General features: G+C 49.3%; 1 long non-coding RNA gene across 3 annotated transcripts; it reads right to left on the bottom strand.

The window, feature by feature from the left end:
* Window positions 1–19,421: 19,421 nt before the first annotated feature.
* LOC114707332 lies at window positions 19,422–21,952 on the bottom strand. 3 transcript variants are annotated; one of them, XR_005090383.1, is made up of 5 exons: window positions 21,911–21,952; window positions 20,917–21,058; window positions 20,246–20,388; window positions 19,843–20,149; window positions 19,422–19,732 (listed from the first exon to the last, which is right to left on the bottom strand). It is a non-coding gene; the product is annotated as an uncharacterized LOC114707332 (long non-coding RNA). The 3 variants fall into 3 exon arrangements; XR_005090384.1 differs by having other exon boundaries at window positions 20,246–20,317; XR_003736634.2 differs by having other exon boundaries at window positions 20,246–21,058.
* Between the last annotated feature and the right edge of the window lie 13 nt (window positions 21,953–21,965).

Below are 21,965 nucleotides of genomic sequence, written 5' to 3'. Positions count from 1 at the left end.
TCAAACCTGCTATGGAGTTGAGAATGACCTTGAACTTCTGATCCTCCTGGGGTTAGAGGCATGTGCCACTATGTGGTGCTGTAGATTGAACTTGGGGCTTTGTGCATGCTAGGCAAGCACTTTCCCCACTGAGCCACACCCTCACCCTCCTTTTTAAACTCGCACGGAGGGTCTTCTGGATCTGTGGACTTGGCTCCTTGTGAAGTGCACAGTTGTTTTAGGAGAGTCATTCTTCTCTTAGGTAATTGCTTGCCGTATGGCCATGAGAGAAGGAAATGAGTAGCCCCCAAATAAGGATCTCATTGGGCATGGCAGCACAGGCCTGAAATCCTAGCTACTCAGGAGGCTGAGGCAGGAGGGTTGCTAGTTCAAGAATTGATTGGGCTACAGAGGCAGTTCACAGTGAGCTTTGTATTGAGACTCTGCTTCCAAATGGAAAAAGGGCTGGTAGAGCCTAACATGTGTGAAATGTTAGATACAGTCCTCAGCCACACACACACACACACACACACACACACACAGTCATATACATTCATACACTGATATACACACTCAACTACACACCCACCCACATTCTCACACAACTCACATACATACATGCACACATATGCATACTCACATACACAAACACACACACACACACACACACACACACACACACACACACACACACACACACCTCTCCAGGTAATGATAAGTGTTTTCATTTGTAGTAAATACTGACTGCCCTGTTGATGTAGCTCTGGTATAAGCCTGAGTGGAGACTCTGGGAACACACCAGACTGGATGTAGAAGACAGTGACAAAGCCTGGCAAACGTGGCTTCCGTGTAGCTGCTGGAAGCAGCAGTACACAGTCCCTTCCAACATGAATCTCCTGGCAGAGATGTCAGCCAAGCCTGCTGCGGGGGTTGGAAATGATGACTCCTGCCAGCCTGTCGCAGAGATCAGGGTGACCTCCAGCTGACCAGGCCCAATGCCTACCACAACTAGCAGCTCCCATGGTCTCCAGGGAGGGTGGAACCTCCACAGGGACCAGGGCGCACCACTCCCCACCCCTGCCCTGTTGGCTCCTTGGCTTTGGGCCAGCACCCTATGAAGCCAGCTCCTTCTGTCCATGCAAGACCTTCAGGGAGGTCTTCACCAATTCTCCTCTGAGCTCTGTCCTCAGCTCTACTTGAATGGCCTCAGCCTGGCTCAGATGCCCAGAAGCAGGGGTCCTAGCTCTGCCACTTCCTCAGTGTGAGCAGCAGCGCACAGGTGGTTCAGACTGCACTCCAGCTGCCGCTCTTCCTTGTTTTCAAGGACGGCTTCCTTGGGTATCATGCTTCAGGTGAGTGAAAAGAGCCAGGTGCTGTCCACAGAGGACACGAACAGGTGAAAAGGTGAGGCATCCTTGTGCTCTCTGCTCCTTCCTCACCCTGGCTTGTACCAAGCCTTACAAGCCAGGGCCATAGAGTGAGGTATCTAAGGTCCAAGAAATAAGGACATGGCCATTTGGGTCAAGTGTGTCTTAAAAGGATACTTGGCTGTAGCATGGGGTCAGGGGTCATCCTCAGTGCTTCCCCCCTGGAGAGTGCCACTTGTAGGGGACGTGTAGAACCAGGAAAGGATGGGGCACCAGGGAGAGGCTTCCTGCCACCTGACTCGTGAGGCTGGTGTGAGAGGTGGTTTGCTGGCAGGTCACCCAGTACAGTTGTCACCCTTCTGTCATTTCTTGACACCCTTGACACCTTTGCATGGCAGAAACATGGCCACAGGGTGCAGAGACGAGCACTGGCAAACAGTATCTGCCACTGACAAAGCTGCCTGGGTGCAGACAGGCTCCTCTGGCCAGGGAGAAGGGATGCTATGGACCGTTATGCAGTTGGAAAGTTTGGGAAAATAAACATCTACAGAGAACTGACTCACTAGCAAAGCAGGAAATGTGTTACAGGAGGAGGGAGTGTCTGTACAAGGGTCCTGGGGCAGGGAGAGTCTGGGGTGCAGCCAGTTTGGGTGGCTGGATGCCATTAGCAGTAATTGCTTCACAGTCAGGGGTCTGCTGGGGCCTAGTATGCTGCCCATCCTGTGTCTCTGTGGGTCTCCCCAGAAGTCTCAGCACCCCATTAGTCTTGTTTCTTCCCTTTTCCTTGTGTGTGTGTGTGTGTGTGTGTGTGTGTGTGTGTGTGTGTGTGTCCTTGTGAAGCTAGAGGAGGATGTTAAACATCTTGTTTTATCTCTCTTATTTCCCTGAGCCAGAGCTTCCTAGGCTGACACAGCCCCATGATCTTCCTGTCTCTGCTCTCCACAGCACTGGGGTTTATGGGTATGCTGGCCCCACCCCAGAAGCCAGAAAACAGTGTTGGGTCCTCTGGAGTTGGATTTACAGGCAGTCATGAGCCACCTGATGTGAGTGCTGAGAACTGAACTCTAGTCCTCTGCAAGATCAGTAAACACTCCTTTTTTAACAGCTGAGCAATACTGACCTCCCACACTTTCATCTCTAAGGAATCTCATCATTTGGGGTCTAAGGAGGACAGGACCACGTTTCTCTGTGCTTCCCATGTATGGAGCCCAACAGAATGGTAGCTCCTTCCATAAGTCCAGGAAGGAAGTTCCCATCCCTGGATGCTGGCTCTAGGGTCTAGCTGTACAGATGCTAGACCTAGCTGATCCCCATTATGTGCCTTTCATTACCAGAGCATTCCACAGGTCACCCAGAAGGGCCGTGGGAAGTATTCCAACCTGTGTCTGGCTCTTTTCTTCCCTATCTCAGCAGCCAGGGGCCTCTGTCTGGCCAGTTCCCTGGAGTGGGGAGCTTTGAGAACTAAGGTGGCATGACTATGTGAGCCTCCCCATCCCCTCCTCTAAAAAGTAGGGACAAATGTCTTCCAAAGCAATGTGTGCAGGGGCCTGCTGAGCTGAGCAGCTCTGGGCTCTGTGTCCCAGTCTCTGCGGAGAGGCCTGGCCTGGGGTCATGGGACGTGGCACAGAAGGCTCCCTTGCCACTGTGAACCGGCTTCAGCCAAGCCTGGCCGCAGACACAGGACACTCGGAGTTAGCTGGGCCTGCCAGTGAGGGCACAGGGCAACAATGGAGACAGGCTTTTGGCAGGACTTCTCTTAGAAAATGCTTTCAGCTTGTGTGAATTTCCAAAAAGCTTAGGGTCTTCCTCCCAACAGCAGTGACATGGGGCAGGGAAGGAAGTGGCGAAGCCCCTGCCTCTGTGAGCTTGTAGACTGTGGGTGAAGTAGAGAGGAAAGATCAAGATGAACTCAGGTCGTAAGTGTGGTGGCGCGCCCCTGGAGTCCTAGCACTCGGGAGGTGAGAGCAAGAGACCCATCTCAAGAGCCTGGGCTAACAAAACCCTCTCTCAAAATGACAACAACAACAACGGCTGGTGAGATGGCTCATAGCACAAGCTGCCAAGCCTCATGATCTGAGTTCAGTCCCGAGAACCCACACAGTGGAAAGAAAAAACAGATTCCAGCAAGTTGTCCTCTGACATCTACATAAGCTACATCACCATCTCCTCCCCATCATACTCAAACAAAGGAAATAAAATTCTTAAAAGAAAGAGAGATGGGGGAGGGATCCATGAGTTCTAGAAGAAAATAAAATAAGGCACAGACGGCAAGAGAGTCTTGGGGCTTTTTGCGGGGGGGCCCTCTCGGTGCAGCTGGCTTCTGAGGGGTACCCTTACGGGCTAGATTTCTTCAGACAAACTCTGTTGGGTTCCTTCGTGGAAAGAGAAGTCCTGCCAGAGAGGGTGGTCTTGAGACAAAGTAGAAACAGTGACCTTCACCTGAGGGAAACTGCACAGGATCTGGAATGGTTGGCTGCTTTTAAAGGGCCGCACTCTGGGTTGGAGATGTAGTGGAACTCTAGAGTGCTTGCCTGGCGTGTGTTAATGTATGCGCTCTACGTTTTCTCCTTGGAGTCACATCTGAGGGACACAGGGTGGCAGCATTAGGACCACACTGGAGGTGGGGACTTAGAAGGGTCAAGGTGTACCAAAGCCTGGAGTGGCAACATCTTGACCCTTCACAGTGGCTACGAGATTAAGACAGGATATATAGCTTCTATGCCCACCAGCCTGCTGGCTCTCTCGTGATGAGCTCTTAGAGATGAGCTACCTTTTCCTAAGCATCTTCGACCTTTGCCGCTCCCTCCGCACCGATGTTTTGCCCTTCAAGGAACCTCTTCATGTCAGGATGAGATTTTGAATAAAATGTACCATCAAAGCAGCTTAAGCTGTCATTAGTGGTAATTAAAGGGCTCCCACCCCACCCTGGGACACTCCTGCTCTGGAACCTTCCATCTTGAATGTATGGGGGACGGGACATTAGCCTCCTCACCTGCCCACACTTACTTGAACCTGTTTCCTTAGTCATGATCCCTCCATCAAGGCTCTCAGTGACTTGGTACCCCATGTGGACAGTGTAAGGCTAAGATATAATACCCACCCCAGAATGTGCCCAGCCCTTGGTGGGGCAGGCACAGGGAGGAGCGGAGTAAGGTGAGGCCCACAACAACATATGTGGGCCTCCCCAAAGCACAGACCTTCCTGACTCTGAAGGCTGGCAGGAGACCCCACTTACAACTGCTGCTCTCCCTCCGCCATCTCCCTCTCATTCTAGTAGGTGAAGTCTTTTCTTTTTTGTGATGGAAGTGCTTCATGGAAGCGTAGCTAGTGTTTTTCTGCCTGGCCCACAGTCAGGACAAATCTTTGTCACCCGCCAGTCCCACAGCTGCTCAGACCCAACCAAGTAAACACAGAGACTTATATTGCTTACAAACTGTATGGCCATGGCAGGCTTCTTGCTAACTGTTCTTATAGCTTAAATTAATCCATTTCCATAAATCTATACCTTGCCACGTGGCTCGTGGCTTACTGGCGTCTTCACATGCTGCTTGTCAGGGTGGCGGCTGGCAGTGACTCCTTCTGCCTTCCTGTTCTTTCTTTTCTCCTCTCTGTTAGTCCCGCCTATACTTCCTGCCTAGCCACGGGCCAATCAGTGTTTTATTTACTAACCAATCAGAGCAGCACATTTGCTATACAGACCATCCCACATCAGGGAAGAGGGACTGGTGAGGCCCTGGGAGTACAAGCCATTCCTCACAGACCCCTGGGTGGTGGGCCTGCCCAACCACATTGTACAGAGGGAAACTAAACCTTAGTGTGTGTTGAGCAGCTGGGCTCTGCTGCTGAGCTTGGCTGCAGAAGTCTGCCCCTCTGCCTGAAGGCCTGGAGCTCTCGTAAACAGGACTACTTGAGTGCTGGAAGTCAGATTCTTTGGCCACTTGTCTGGGGCTCCCAGCTTGGCCCAGATGTGACTCCATCCCAAGCCCCCGCTTGCCCTAAGGGTCTGATTGCCCCTTTCTAGTGGGGCAGATATCTCTAGTGTGGACTGAGGATCAGGAATTGGCATGGTCAAACTGGGAGCAACTATAAACAAATGGATGTTTTGACCCTGTATTTCCTCCCCAGCAAGTGCTCAAATTATGAACCCGCTTTAAATTTTAAAATAATGAAAGTATTGAACCAAGCATGATGAAGTATGCATGTAGTCCCAGTACTGGGAGGCAAATGCAGGTGGTTTGAAGCTAGCCTGTCTATACAGTGGGTTCCAGGACAGCTGGGGCTACATAGGAAAGCCCTATCTCAAAACAAACCAAGTTAATGCCGCTTGCAAAGGCCTTGACCTCAGCACTTTCTCCAGGGACTTGAATGGAACTCTTCAGAGAGGAGCAGCTATCTGTGACCTGAGACACATGGTGGTTTGAACAACAACAACAACAACAAAAAAAAAGTGAAAAATGGCCCCCGTAGGCTCCTATGTTTGGATGCTTGGTCCCTAGTAAGTGGATCTGCCTGGGAAAGATTAGTAGGTGTGGTCTTGTTGGAGGAGGTGTGTCACTGGTGGTGGGCTTTGAACTTGAAAAGCCCATGCCGTTCCCGTTAGCCCTGCCTCATGCTTGTGGATCTGGCGTAAGCTCTCAGTCACTGCTTCGGTGTCCTGCCTGCCCGCTGCTGCCACGCTCCCTGTCATGATGATCATGGACTCCCACCCTCTGAAACTGTAAGCCAGCCCCCAATTAAATGTCGTCTTCTGAAGTTGCCTTGGTCATGATATCTTATCATCCAGCTGATGGCATTGGTAAGTAGAAAGTGTATGGAAGGATTTCATAGGTCTGGAGCCTTTGCACAGCCTGGCAGTGGGCAAAACTGCAGCCAGCTGGCCTTCGTGGCACCTCTGGGACAATTGTTAGTGTGCAGCCTGTGACTTCTACTTCACTGAGATCAAGCCATCACTTAAAAGTCCTGACACAGAGCTAGAGAGATGTCTCAGAAGTTAAGAGCATGTATTCCTCTTCCAGAAAACTGGAGTTCCTTTCCAAGCACCACCCTGAGCAGTTTACAGTTCCAGCTTCAGGGGATCCAGCATCCTCTCTGGTGTGCACCCCCCCCCCCCCGCCTCACATACACATATTTTAAAAAATAAGAAATCAAAATGAAACCCCGTCATACTTGGGCATGGTGGCACAGGCCTGCATCCTCTCCATAAGCTAAGGCAGGAAGATTGCCTTGAAGTGGAGGCCAGCTTGGGCTATACTGCCCCGCCCCCTTTAAAAAGTTCTGGCTAGTGATGTAGCTCAGTGGCTAAAGTATTTGACTTTAGCCTGGACTTGATCTCCAGCATTGCATACACCATGCATAATGGCACATGTCTGTTTTCTCACCACTTGGGAAGTAGAGGCAGGAGGATCAGAAGTTCAGGGACATCCTGGGTGATATGAGACTCTGTCTAATCCAGGACAGCCCCTCTCCACCAAACACAGAAGAGGTCACCTTCCCTTGCCTAAGGACCCTCCTGGTTAGGCGCCATCCCAGTCCCCTCCTGGAATTTTCCTCTTTCTTCCTCTCCTTCCTTCAGGTATTTATGGAGTGCTACTGCTAGGTGAGGACCCAAGTTCTGTCCTCAGCATCCATTTTGGGCTGCTCACATTCCCTGTAACTCCAGCTCCAGGGGACGCAATGCCCCCCTCCAGCTTCTGTGGGCACCTCCACACGTGACTGACAGAAATAAAAACAAGAATCCGAAACGCACGCGTTTTCATCACGCATGTCTGGCTCTGCACCTTTTGAGCCGTGGGCTTGCTGGGCACTCTTGTGTCCATTCTCGCTCAATGAACATGAGAAAGCAGACACACCTGTGCTGGGCATAGTCTGGCAGCTGCCAGACTCGCTACAGAGTCTTCCTGGGTCCTGGGTTTATGGATTAATTTCTCCCCCAAATGTTTCATCTTGTCTGCAGTTAGGGGCATTAAGTCAGCTGAATAACAGACTTGTAGACATGACAAATGAGGAGCTGAGGAGGAGCTTCCTGGTTCTTCTGTCTCCTACAGGAGGTGGAGATCTGTTGGGAACTTGGCTGTCCTGAGAATTCTTTGCAAATATTTTTAGTACCATTACCTTTTAAATGCTCCATGGGTGATCTGTGGCTCTCTCATCCCATTGCCCAGTGTGTGGCATAGCTGGGCAGTTAGCCCACCTGTGTCCTCTCTTAGACAACACAGTTAAGAATACACTGACCACATAGGGAAAGTTTACCTCAACTATGCACATGAAACCCTGTGTGAGGGAAGAAATGGCTGCCTCAGAGACCCTCTTCAGTCAGGGGCTCAGCTTAGGGGTTGGGTGTCCTGAGAATGATCTCCTCCCTAGTTTAATCATCATCCCTGGAGGCTGACAGGGGGCTGAGGGCTTCCCTTCTCTGGGATACAAATTATTTCACTGTGTGTGTGTGTGTGTGTGTGTGTGTGTGTGTGTGTGTAAGTTTTTAATCTTTATTTATGTGCATATATGTGGGTATGTGCAGGTGCCCACATAGAAGTCAGAAGAATGTGCTCTTACCTCCTGTAGCTGGAGTTACAAGAGGTTATGAACCACCTGGATGCTGGGGACTGAACTTAGGTCCTCAGTAAGAACAATTCATGTTCTTAACTCCAGATCCCACAGTGTGTGCCTAAGACAATGATTGTCACGATAATTCAGCTGGGGACCAGAGACAGCCAGAGAGGAGAGGAGGTCTCTCTTTTTCCTGGCTGGATTCATTGGATCCAGTCCTCTCAGGAAGTGGGGTTTGGAGATCTGGGCTGGGCTGGGTACCCAGTCTCTTTGCTAATATCTGCCCAAATGACAAATGCAGAAACTGTGTTTTAGCTGGTCTGCTGCCCAGCCCTAGATCCCTGTCAGTCAAATGGAGCTTGCAAGTATTTATGTACAGTGTTATTCTGTGCAACACGGTGAAGGGACTGGAGTGAAACCCAGGACCTTACAGGTGAAAGGCAAACATTCTCATCTGAGTTACATCCCTAGCCCTTGGCAATGTTGTGTTCAAAAGTAGAAGATTGAGAATAACCTAGACCCCCCTCGGTAGAATGTTGCTTCAATAAGTGGCATGTTCTTTATATAATGGAATTCTATACAGTGGTGCAAAGGCAGCAAGGACTAATCTTAGAACTTCATTAGGCGAGAAAAGCACGTCTCAGAACCACACAAAGAACGGGGAGGTGTGAATATATCTCCCTATTGGCATGCTTTGACTAAATGTGACTGGCCACTGAATGACTAAATTTTACTTGTGGAAGTGGAGGTGAAACATAGGACAGGGACACAAATTTGTTCATAGCCTTTGGAGAGGCATGCAAAGTTTCTACTTTCCAACCTTCAAATTCAAAAAATACACTTTTTAAAAAGGGAAATAGAGTAGATAATTATGAATGGATGAAGAAGTGGCTGGAATGGCAGGCTTAATGGGGAGGGGCTGAGGAGAGGAGGTTGAAGTGGGGAATATGGGGAGAGATAGCTAAAATTAAGAAGAATTTGAGGGCTAGAATGCAAACTTATACAATAGAAACTTCCATATATGTGTGTGTATATATATTATGAGGTTTGATACATGAGGGTGATCCAAATGAATTGCCAAATAGTGGGGGAGACAGAGCCCCAAGTGGACATCTCTTGTCACTAAATGAAGCTTCCAATACTGGGATTGGGCTACATCCAATTGAGTTGTTGGCCAGAGGGATATCATGGGAGCCCCAAACAATCCAGGCTGTTGCTAAGACAATAGGTGGTTCTCCACAACCATCTGCTGAAGACAACACCCACACAACTCACTGAGCATGAAGATGTCAAGCTGGTGCCTACATAGTGCCTTCACCCCTATGTTCTAGTGTCTTGGTACAGGAAGGCACTCTGCACACCACCAAAGGAGAAGCATAAACACTGACCAGCCACAAACCCTTTGATCTTCAGTGGTGTCCTGCATGCAGGACATGCTAGTGCAATGGCGTAACCAATAGTGCGTGTGAGAGTAACCAACAATACTGCATTTGACTAAGACCACTCCATGAAATGGAAGCCATCCCTGACACTGCTTGGTGATTAAGAACCTGAAACTACACAGCCCAGAGACCCAGAGTAAAATCAAATACTACTATTCTACTAAAAGAATGTAGCAATAAAATGATTCCTAATGACATTCTGTTCTACTCATGGATGCCTTGCTCAGGCATCATCAGAGAAGCTTCTTCCTGCAGCAGATGGGAACAAATACAGAGACCCACAGTCAGACATTACACACACACACACACACACACACACACACACGAGAGAGAGAGAGAGAGAGAGAGAGACAGAGAGACAGAGAGAGACAGAGAGAGAGAGACAGACCTTGGAACACACAGCTCTAAATGGGATGTTTCCATCAAATTCCTCCCCTCAGAGGTCAGGTAACCCCGTGGAAAAGGAGGCAGAAAGAGTGTAAGAGACAGAGGGGACAGAGGACACTAAGAGAGCAAGGCCCTCTAAATCAGCGTGAGCAAAGCTCATATGCACTCACAAACTGAGGCAGCATGCACAGGGCTGACTTGGGTCTGCACCAGGTCCTCTGTGTATATATCACGGCTTCCAGTCTAGTACTCTCATGGCACGCCTGAGTGTGTGAGTGCGTGTGTCTCTGATTTTGCCCATCCTTCTGGGATCTTGTCCTTCTGTTGGTTTGTCTTGTCCAACTTCAATGTGACAGTCTTTGTTTTACTTTATTATATTTTATGATTACCTCTTAGAAGCCTGTTCTTTTCTAATGAGAGACAGAAAGAGAGTTGGTCTGGATAGGAGGGAGGATGGGGAGGAAATGAGAAGAGCAGAGGGAGGGGAAACCAAAACCAGGATTATGTGGGAAAAGAATCTATATTCACTAAAAAGAGAAAATGTGCTCTTTTGTAAAGGAAGGTCTGTTTTAAGTAGAGCATCATACAGGATAGTGCTGAGGCCCTGCTAGCTGTGTTAATGCAGATAAGTCTTACTTCTCTGCTTCAGTTCCTCCAGAGGGAAGGAAGGCAAGAGCAGTTCCAACCTTGAGCTGCACACACACTCCAGGGAGGCAATGAGAAGGAGCTGACGGGGGTAGGTCTCCTGACTCCAGGCAAACAATATGAGGAGACTTTTTCTTTTTTAAGATTTACTTATTTATTTTATGTATATGAGTGTTTGTCAACATGTATGTCTGCACACCAGAAGAGGGCATCAGATCCCATGAGACCATAGTTATAGATGATTGTGAGCCACCATGTGGGTGCTGGGAATTGAACTCAGGACCTCTGGAAGAGCAGCCAACACTCTTAACTGCTGAGCCATCTCTCCAGCCTGAGACTCGGTAGTCTTGAATACTCTAGTTAAAGCATGTAACTGTCACTCATATTGCTGCGGTAGTAGCTGAGGTCACATAATAGCCGGTCCCTTGTTGAGCCACCTATCTCCTGTCTCCACGAAGCCTTTGGGACTCCAGCTGAAAGAGCACCAGGTCCATGGTCTGGCAGCAAAGCAAGAGGATGCCAGGTCATAGCTCTTGGCTCAGAGGCTGACCTACTTCTTGACTAGGAGGCCTTTTCTAGAGGGTTCCATGCATTGTGGCTTTGGAGTTGCTCAGTACCCTCTCATGGGCAGTAACTCTGTTGCCTTCTCTCCCTGCGGACAAGATGCAGCTCACAGTCACTGTGAGAGGAGCCGGGACTGAGGAACAGACTCATGGTATCAGCTGTGTGTCCGCTTCCACTTCAGATGCTCTGATGTATCTCATGACTAGAAGGGATGCAGCCCCAGGTTCAGCCATGTAGGAACTCCAGTGCTGACATCAGATTCCATCAGGTGTGTGCCATGGAAGTTTGGTCACCACAGAACAGGAACCCACAGGAAGGATCATCACTGGTGCCAGTGGAGGTCCTCGTAATGGTTGGACATATCCCCTCCCTTTCTCTCCTTCCTCCTCCTCTTCTACCCACTGTAAGTTTCTTTCTTCTTGTGGTACTGGAGACGAACCCAGGGCCTCACATTTGGGGAGTGCTCTACCACTGAGCTGTTTCCCAGCTCATGGTGTCTTGAAACAGGGTTCTCACTCCATAGCCCAGGCTGGCCTTAAACTCCTGATCTTGAACCTCCTGAGCACCAGGACTGCACACACGCACCACTACACCTGGCTCAGTGTCACCTTTACCCTGCTGCTTCTGCCACCAATGCAATGCCTGACCTCAGCTCCCTGCTGCCCCAGCGGGGATGGCAGGAGCTGGCAAGCTTTCTGTGTAGCAGAGGGACAGACTGTTTGTGCCATGTCTGTGCTAGTAAAGTAGCTGAGGTAGATCAGAAGCAAGCTTGGACACGCATGGGTAATCAGGTCTGTCCCAATAAAACTTTATTTACCAATCAGCACAATAAAGGGAATGATGAACGGTAAAAAATACAACCTCCAGAGTGGGAGAAAATGATCATGAACCACATGTCTAATAAGAGGCTGTTTCTTTCCTTTTCTGTTGTATGATAAACCACCCGAACCAAAAGCAACATGGGAAGGCAAGGGTTTATTTGGCTTACACTTCGGGTCACAGTCCAACACTGAGGGCAGTCAGAGCAGGAACTCAAGCAGAAATTTGAGGCAGAAGCCATGAAGGAACACTGCTTGCTGCCTTGCTAGATGGATCACGGCTAGCTAGCTTTCTTACACAGCCGAGGACCTCCTGCCCAGGGAATGGTGCTGGCCATAGTGGGGTAGACTCTCCTATATCAAGGGACAATAAAGACGACTCCCACAGACACGCCACAGGTCAATCTAACCTGAGCAATCCCTCATCAGATGACTCTAGTCTTTGTCAAGTTGATGATCACAGGGAACTACCCCAAAGGGTAATATTAAAAAAAATCAGGAACTTCTACATCACACCAGCTAACAACAAACAATAATAACAGTGGCAGCAAAGTAGACAAAAAGACACAAGTGACCAGATTCATGAAAAGCTGTCCCATGTCATTTATCAGGGAAATGCACAATCAAACCACAGTGGGACTTCCCTGATACATGTCAGAATGGTGGTTACAAAAGGCAAACCAAGGACGGGCAAGAACATGCACTGTGCAAATACCAATATTTATAACATAGTTGGCACAGCGGCCCAAATAGAAGTAACATCGCTGGTTCACCCAAATCACAATCATCCATGGTCTAGCAAACCCCCTCTCTTTTATTTTATTTTTATTTTTTGAGACCAAGTTCCATGTATCTCAGGTTGGCCTCTAACTCACTGAGTTATGAACTGATGATGACCTTGAACTCCTGATCATCCTGTGTCTACCTCCCCAGTTCTGAGATTACAGGCATGGACCACACCATGCATGACTTTATGTTTTTGAGACAGGGTCTCACCATGTAGCCCAGGTTGCCCTGGAACTCATGACAATCCTCAACCTCTCAAGTGCTGCTACCATGTGCGGCTGCATGCTCTGCTCAGCCTGGTCTACAGAGCAAGTTCCAGTACAGCCAGAGCACAGAGAAACCCTGTCATGAAAAAACCAAAACCAAGTGCTGGGACTTGGGAGGCAGAGTAAGGCGGATCTTCGTGAGTTCAAGGCCAGCCTGGTCTACAAAGCGAGATCCAGGAAAGGTGCAAAGCTACACAGAGAAACCCTGTCTCAGAAAAACAAAAAACAAACAAACAAACAAAAAAACGAACAACAAAAAACCAAAACAAACAAACAAAAAAACCAAAACAAAAAACAAACAAACAAGAAAAAAAAAAAAGGAAAAGGAGGGACGAGCCAGAGCAGCAAAGAGAAAGTCAAGTAGCCATTTTCCCAGCCTGGCTATACAAATGCTTTTGAAAGTCAAATGTCACTCCTGATTTTCCTCTGGAGGGAAGACACATTTTCCATGCTGATTTGCCTACAACTTACTCCAGATGCCTCGGGTCAGAGGTTCTTCAGTGGCCTGAGTTACTGTGCCCCACGGTGCTAAGGCCTCTTGTTCAGGGACTAGACTGGAGTGGTGGTCTCACTCTCAGCCCGTGTAAAACCTTGGAGAAGACCCACACACACACACCTCTGTTCTGCCTTCTTTGCAAGCCAGCAGACTCAAAGGAGGCGACTTTGTTAGGGTTCTCCATCTGGGTCTGAGGAGTTCACAAAGTGCAACCATCACTCATCCACCTTCATTGTTGGTGTGTTCTGTTCCACTCTGTTCCATTTTTGTTTTCGTTTTGAGACTGGCCTCAAACTCATTACATAGTCAAGGCTGACCCTGAACTCCTCAGACCCATCACCACCTCTCAAAAATAATGGGATTATGAGTGTATGCTACTACACCCAGCTTTTTAAGGGGTCATTTTTGTGACAGGGTTTCAAAAATGTATGTATGCATGCATGTATGTATGTATGTATGTATGATGTAGTGTAGGCTAGTTAGCCTTGAATTCACTGTATGACCTAGGCTGCCTTGAACTTGTAATCCTCCTGCCTCAGTCTCCTAAGTGCTGGATTGGCAGCAGGCACTACTGTGGGAATCTGTAGCATCATTTCATCTTCCTGGTCCCTGCAATTATTTTCTCCTATGGCTACAGAGAAGGCCTCTATAAGAAGTCCATTCAGAAGATTTTGTTGGTTGGCCATGGTGTCATGTGGTTGTCATCCCTGTACTGAGACGACCAACACAAGAGGACAGAGTTCAAGACCAGCCTGTATACAGCAAGACCCTGTCCAAATTAGCACCAACAGCAATAATAATGATTATCACTATGATTTTGGTTTAAGTCAGTTTGCAGAAAAAGCATGCAGGAGGAAACACACTAACTCCAGTCAGGAGACCCTGGGATGCGGTGGGATTGGAGTCTGGATAGCGGGTGCAGAGGGACTCTGGGGCCAACACCATAGGATGCCAACATTGTGGAACAGTGCTTGATGATCATTGCTTAATATCTCTGAGCCTCAGTCTCCACACCCATAAGATGGGAATGAGCTGACAGTGAGGGTCAGTGGTTAAGAGTCAAATGCAGAGCACTGCAGAACCCAGGTGTTCAGGAAGGGGCGGAGTGATGGGTTGCTCTTGGAATGGAGCAAGGGCATTGATGGGAAAATGGAGAAGACTGACAGACATCCACAAGGTGGCATCACCATCAGAGAAGGAAGGTGGGAAGCCAGATCAGGAAGATTTTGGAAGTCTTACTAGAGGGGGTGGAGGAAGAGGCTCACAGGAGAAAAAGACACTCCTTCCAGAAGTGTCTTCCTCTCTTCCATGCCCACTCGTCTGGGCATGACCCAGTTATGTCACAAGCACACCCCTCCTCCAGGAGCGTTCGTCACCCTAGACTGGATGACGTCATCCTCATGCACTCTCTAAGGCCCTTTTGGCTCTGCTTCTTCCTTTAAGTAGACCACTGTATCCAGCTGATCTTGGTGGGATTCAGGGTCAGTTTGATGGGTTTACAACCTGTGTGGCTGTACTTGGCTGTGTGCCCAGAGGACCTGTCTAGTCAGGGTTTCTATTGCTGTGAAGAGCCATCATGGGCCATGGCAGCTCTTAAAAAGGAAGATGTTTAAAGGGGCTGGCTTACAGTTTCAGAGGTTTAGTCCATTATCTTCATAGCAGGGAGCATGGTGGCATTCAGGCAGACATGGTGCTGGAAGAGCACCATTTTTGTTTTGTTTTTTGAGACAGGGTTTCTTTGTGTGTAACCCTGGTGTCTGGGAACTCTCTCTGTAGACCAGGCTGGCCTTGAACTCACAGAGATCCACCTGCCTCTGCCTCCTGAGTGCTGGGATTAAAGGTGTGCACCACCACTGCCCGGCCAAAAGCTCTACATCTTTATCTGCAGGCAAAAGAAGCAATTCTGTGCCACACTGGGCATGGCATAAGAGACCTCAAAGGACACCCCCACAATGACACACTTCCTCCAAGAAAGCCACACCTCCTAATAGTGCCACTTCTTTTAGGGGCTGTTTTCTTTCAAACCACCACAGGCCTGCCTTTGCAAAATGCCTGCTGTGGATGTTTTGAAATTATTTTTAAAATTTTTTAGCTTTAGAGGCTGGAAAGACAGTTTAGCAGTTAAGAACACTGGCCGCTCTTCTGGAGGACTTGGTCGGATTGAATTCCCAGTACCCACATGACAGCTCACAACTGTTTGTAACTATGGGTCTAGGGGATCCAACACCCTCACGCAGACATACATGCAGTCAAAACACCAATGCACATAAAATAAAAATAAATATTTTAGATTTTTTATATGTGTGGTCATTTTGGCTGCATGTATATATGTGTACCACATGCATGCCTAGTATCTGAGGCGTTCAGAAGAGGGTGTTGGATCTCCTGAAACTGGAGTCTACCTCTTTTTTCCTGTAAGAACCCTTGTGGTTACATTAGTCCACTTAGATGATGAAGCACAATCTCTAAGCTCCTGACTTACCCACCACTGCAAAGTCCCTTTGCCATAGAGCTGACATACAGGTTCCTGGAACATAATGTGGACATCTTTGGGGTGCCATGAGAACTGGGGGTGAAGGGCTTTAGGGTCACCACTGCACCCCCATGACCCCCATCTTGCCCGGCACATATGGCATGTATTCAATAGATAATTGCTGAATGAGTGGCCGGCTGGAGAGCGTGCGGAGTACAGTTGGAGTACCCAGCGTGGAGACCAGGAGATCAAGAAACGGCTCAGGCAGGATTAGGTGCGTCACTTTGGGTCACTGGCCCTGTGCTGACGCCAGGAGGCTGACCTGACTTGACAGGACTCAAGAGAAGGTGGCCAGGCCCCGTGTGGACTCAGCCTGTCCAGGCCCACCCAATTGGTTTGACTGCCCTTGGCTGCCTGGTGAAGGGGCACGTGCATTTTTATCTCCTAAAGCCATGCCACTCTCTTCCCCAGGGACACTTCTGACTTTGAAGTGACGGACTCTTAGTGAAGCAACCCTGATGTTGCAAGGGGAATTGTGACAACGTTGTGGAGACACAGCAACCTGGAGCTCACACCTCACCCCTGACCTATTCTCAAGGCAGCGTGGGACACTTTCCCCTTTGCTTATGGAACATGCTGAGCATCGGCTGTAATCCAGGCACCGTTGAGAGCAGGAATGGAGCCGAGGGTGGGGAGATGGACTGACAGGCAGCAGTGTGTTAGCCTAGTGTGGAAGTCGGGGCTCCATCCCCAGGTCAAAATAGCCCAGGTGGAGATGCACACTTGTCATCCCAGCACTTAGGTCATTTTGGCTTCACAGAGAGTGTGAGACCAGCCTAGTCCACAAGAGATCCTGGAGCAGGGTTGCAAGGAGGCAGGGCGGATCTGGGAGGATCTGGGGGGAGGGAAAGAATATGATTAAAATATATTTTTTTTTAATGAGAAGAGACAAGGCCTCCTAAAGTCTGCACCACATTGCCTGGGGACACTCAGAGCCTGGGAATTAGAGGGTTCAGTTTAAGGTCATTTCAGAGATAGTGAAGTGCTGCAATAAAAACCTGGATGGTTTTTGGTTTGCTTTGGTTTCATTTTGCGACAGTGTCTCTCTAGGTAGCTCAGACTGACTTCTGAGTCGGAATTCCCTGCTCCCACCTCCTGAGTGCTAGAATTTCAGGTGTGCACCACCACACCTAACTTTAGATGCTTCGTGGGTAAGGAGGTCTCCAGGAGACAGGCCCACCCAGGCATCCTGCACTCCATGAGCTGAGACTGGAAGACAGAGCTGGGGAAAGAGTGAGCAAGCCAGGTGGACTGGGAACAGAAGTCAAGGTTACGTTCTGCAGAGCCAGGCTCCAAGAGAGTGTCAGGACAAGCCATCTCATCCATTCATCCATCCATCCATCCATCCATCCATCCATCCATCCATCCATCCATCCATTACATGTGTTTATTTGTGTGAGAGAGAATATATGGGCATATAAGCCCATTCACAATACACATTGTACAGGTCATAGTCAGTTCTTTCCCTCCACCATGTGGACCCCAGGAATCGAACTTAGGTCATCAGGATAGCTGGCAACGCCTTTATCTGAAGAGTCACCTCACTGGCCCAGGCTTTAGGTGGCCAAACCGGGGAGAGGAGGCTGTCAGAAGGCAGTGCGGGTGAGGGCATGGGGTGAAGAAGCCTGCTTGAGTTGAGGTGTACCAAGACTGCCAAAACGACGGCCTCTGCCCCGCTAACTCGCAGTGAGCGCCCTCCTCCAGGGCCGTGATGAGCCAGCAACCCTTCCTCTGCATCCTAAGAGGAAGCTGGCTGCTGTGGGATGGTCTGTATGTCAAATTGCTCTGATTGGTCAATAAATAAAACACTGATTGGCCAGTGGCCAGACAGGAAGTAGGTGGGACAAGGAGAGAGGAGAATTCTGGGAAGTGGAAGGCTGAGGCAGAGAGACACTGTCAGCCGCCATGACCAGCAGCATGTGAAGATGCCGGTAAGCCACAAGCCACGTGGCAAGGTATAGATTTATGGAAATGGATTAATTTAAGCTATAAGAACAGTTAGCAAGAAGCCTGCCACGGCCATACAGTTTGTAAGCAAAATAAGTCTCTGTGTTTACTTGGTTGGGTCTGAGCAGCTGTGGGACTGGTGGGTGACAGAGATTTGTTCTGACTGTGGGCAAGGCAGGAAAACTCTAGCTACAGCTGGCACTAAGGAATGTCACGTGTCCTTAGCAGGGGCACTACCCCAGCCAGGACTGGGCCTCGCCACTCCCTCCCTACCTCTGCTAACATCATCTGTCCTTTTGGTTTTTTTGACAGGTCTCATGTGGCCCAGCCTTGAACTCTCTATGTACCCAAGGGTGACTTGGGCTTTTCTGGTCATCCTGCCTTCACCTCTAAAATTCTAGCTAGGACAAGAGGTGAGCACACTTTCTTTGAGGATGAACCACATTCTTACTATTAACAGGAACAATACCTGCCATCCATAGATTCAGGAAGCTGAACCAGGAGGATCATGAGTTCAAGGCCTGCCTGGGCTTGCACAGTGAGTTGAAGGCCAGTCTGGGAAACTTACTAGAACCCTACCTCAAAATTAAGGTAAGAAGAGGGTGAAGGATAGTTCAATTCCAGAGTGCTTACTAGCCCTGGTTAATCCCCAGTGTGGCAAAGAGAAAAAGATGGTGTGGCAGCACAACCCTTTAATCTCAGGGGAAGGAAGGAAGGAAGGAAGGAAGGAAGGAAGGAAGGAAGGAAGGAAGGAAGGAAGGAAGGAAGGAAGGAAGGAAGGGAGACAGAAAAAGGAAAAGATCAACAACGAACAGGAATGGGTGTCCTGTCTGCTATCAAGGTCATCTGAGCCTTCCTGGAGGCAGCCAAATAAATTCAGAGCTATTCAGAATCATTCAACACACACTCACACAGCCACCCCTTTCATTAAAAAACCCAAACTGAAACTGCATCCTTTGACCCGTGAGCACATTCTAGGGGCTCTGTGGTAGAGAAGGAAATGGTCCGGCTGCTTTGCTGAGCAGGCAAGGACTGAGACGGCGGCCCACGTGCCGCAGCAGCAGCAGGGAAGGACTGAGGCCCCGCAGCAGCAGGGATGCACTGAGCTCCACAGCCCCTGGGGAACAGTCTGTTGCATTAACCTGGGGAAATGCGTGTAAAAGTGAACAACGCGCACGCTCGAGAGACGTGAGAGTAAAAGTGAGCGAAGGGCACACTCGAGAGACGCGAGAGTAAAAGAGAACGCGCATGCTCGAGAGGCTCAGCCGGAAGGAGAAAGGGCCAAGCCGTTCTTCCGGGGAACATCATGCAGTGGGGATCTGGGGAGCTGCGAGGTCTTCCATCCCCTCTCAGCTGACTGGCGTGTTTCAGGGGTGAGTATCGCTTCTGAAGCTTTAAAGGAAAATCCAATAAAATATATTTTTAGACATTTACTCAGCTAGACTCTGTGCACACCACAGAAGCAGCTGCATCTGTTGAGGACGCTCTGCCTGGGGCTGCTCTCAGGTCCTCTGTGGGTACTGGGGGAGGGGCTCTCACCTCTCTGGCCCTCCCTCCCTCCCTCCCTCCCTCCCTCCCTCCCTTCCTTTCTTGAGACAAGTTTTCTCCACACAGTCCTGGCTGTCCTGGAACTATGTAGACCAGACTAGCCTTGAGCTCACAGAGATCCTGCCTCTACTTCCTAAGTGCTGGGACTGAGGGCGTGTACCACCATGCCAGCCCCTTTTGATCTTTTTTGGGGGAAGGGGGATTGAGACTGGAGAGGTTGAGTGACTTGCCCGAGGGAGCACAGCTCACAGACCATCATAGCCTACGGGAATGTGTCAGGACAGGAGTCCCTGTGTGATGAAGAAGCAGCTTTGGCTGTCTCGGGGTGGGGTGGGATCAGGAGTGTGGAGTGGCGTCCATCACCTATATCTGTCAAACCTGCTGAGTGACTGCTGGGCCACCCCACATCTGTGGAGAAAAGGGAAAAGCAAAAGTTCACATTTGATTGAGGTTTGAATTTCCCAGCATGCATCAGTGTCCACTGGAGCTGGAAGAAGGGACTTCTCAGCATTACTCACATTCTGTGCAGACAGGAGCTTTCAGACTTGGTCAGAAAGTCTGCAGATCTGGAAGAGTCTTGCCAAGTGGTGGGCCAAGGGCCCTAAGGTGACTGAGCTCTGGTGACATCTGTGGGCTCCATTTCTTCTCAGGCTCTCAGCAAACGGTATTTGGACATGTAGACACTATGAAGACTGCATAGTGTACTCTTTTCCAGACTGCCACATGGGAACTTGGCTGGGGTGGAGAATGGCTGCAAACGCCTCACGTCTCAATGTGGCTCAGAACCATATGTGCAAATAAAGGACTTGTCACCCCAGTAGTCGTCTGTAAGCAAACATGCAAACAGTCAATGCCCACTGGGCCTTGAGCACATGCAGAACCCGCCTATGGCAAATGTTTTGGAAAGGGAAAAGTCCTCACCTTACGGAGTGCCCATTCTGTGGGTGGGGCAAAAGCCATCATGTGGACACACAGGATCAGAAAGCATCAACCCTGCAGAAACACAGGGGAAGAGAATCCAGCCAGAAGAACAGCATGTGCAAAGGCCCAGGGTCAGGAAAGAGCTGTGTGCGAGAGGAACAGATTAGGTATCTATCTGTGCAGGAACAGTGGGCTATGAGAGAATGGCAGGCGCTGGGCTGGTCATGTGGACTCCCAGGCCTGGATGAGAACTTGGATCTTACTAGACCCCCAATGGAGGTTGTTGTGGGTAAAAATGGGAGTGGCAAAGCCTGGTTTTCCATAGAAGAAATCATCCTGGTTTCTGGATGGAGACTGTCTTAGTCTGCTTTCTGTTATTACCTGAGAAGGAAGAGAAGGGACTCACAGAGATCTGCCTGCCTCTGCCTCCCGAGTGCTGGGACTGAAGTCGTGCCCCACCACCGCCCAGCTAAGAGAGGAAGTTTAAATTGACTCAGAGTTTGAAAGGCCAGTGCATGGTCCAGAAGAGAGCCTCCCAATTCTTCAACCCATAGCAGAAAAAAGAATGGCAAAAGGAGGCACATGATTAGCTCTCAAGGCATTTGACTCAGTCTAGAGAGAGTAGTCGCAAGGACAGGAAAGACATTGCCCCTCAACTGCATAAAGCTCACATCGTACGATATCACTGGCAGTGGTTTCAGTGTGAAGTTTGGCAAGATGAGCCATCTAGGGCAGATCCAAAGGTGAAGGTGAATGAGGAATGAAGTGGCAGCTGATAGTCTGGACCACGGTGGAGACACTGGAGCAGAGGACCTGGAATGAACAGCATGCACGGGGGTTACTGGCTCACTTTTGTCTACTTATCTCCCAAATTTCAGGCTTCGTGAGACCAGAGAGCATGTACTGCATCCCCCCATCTCTGGTAGCCAGCAGTAGCTGCTTCTAAAATGAATCGTTTAGATCAGTGCCCTGGAGAACTAATGTGGAATGGTGCCCATCACACAGACGGCAGCATTCACTGACATCTGTCTCCTGGAGGTTCCCTGCTTGAGCATCTTTTTCAAGCTCTGGGACCATAGACTGCTTCTGAAAGGTTCAGATCCTGATAGTGGGAGACCAGGGTTGAAACCCCAGCATGGCCTTTTATAATGTATTTGTTGGCTTTCCTGCATAACAGACAATTCCCAAACTAGAATGGTTTAAAAACAGCCAAGTATGAATGGCTTTGCACACCAACTGGATGGTTCCTCAGCTGAATATGCCTGGTGTTGCCCATGGCCATGGCTGGCTACAGGGTCCACAGTGACCTTTACCACTTTGGAATGACAGTTGACACCAGCTACTGACTAAATTTTCTCATTTCTTCACAAGGCTTTGCATCTTTTAATAGGTGAGACCGGCATCCTTACCCAGCATTCTAAGTCAAGAGAACAGAAGCTTTTAGAACATCCTATCAGTAGAAGCATTGAGAAAAGAGCCTAGATGCAGAGGAGTGGGAAACAGACTTCACCTTATTGTGAGCAGAGGAAGAGGTATTTCTGGCTTGTTTAACCCACCACATGGGTGTGAGGGCTGGCCTACATCTTGGCCCCTCTGCACCTTCACTGTCAGCTATTGGGCTGAACTGGAAGATCAGAAAACCAGAACAAGCCACAGCCACCTCACCTCGCCGGATCCTCAGCTGGTCTTGTTTCCTCAGACTGGAGGCCTCTGATTCCTC

This window comes from Peromyscus leucopus, chromosome 8b (assembly GCF_004664715.2).
Source record: "Peromyscus leucopus breed LL Stock chromosome 8b, UCI_PerLeu_2.1, whole genome shotgun sequence".
NCBI lineage: Eukaryota > Metazoa > Chordata > Mammalia > Rodentia > Cricetidae > Peromyscus > Peromyscus leucopus.
The sequence above is the reverse complement of the archived record's forward strand: the minus strand, read 5'-3'. Positions and strand labels throughout refer to the sequence as shown.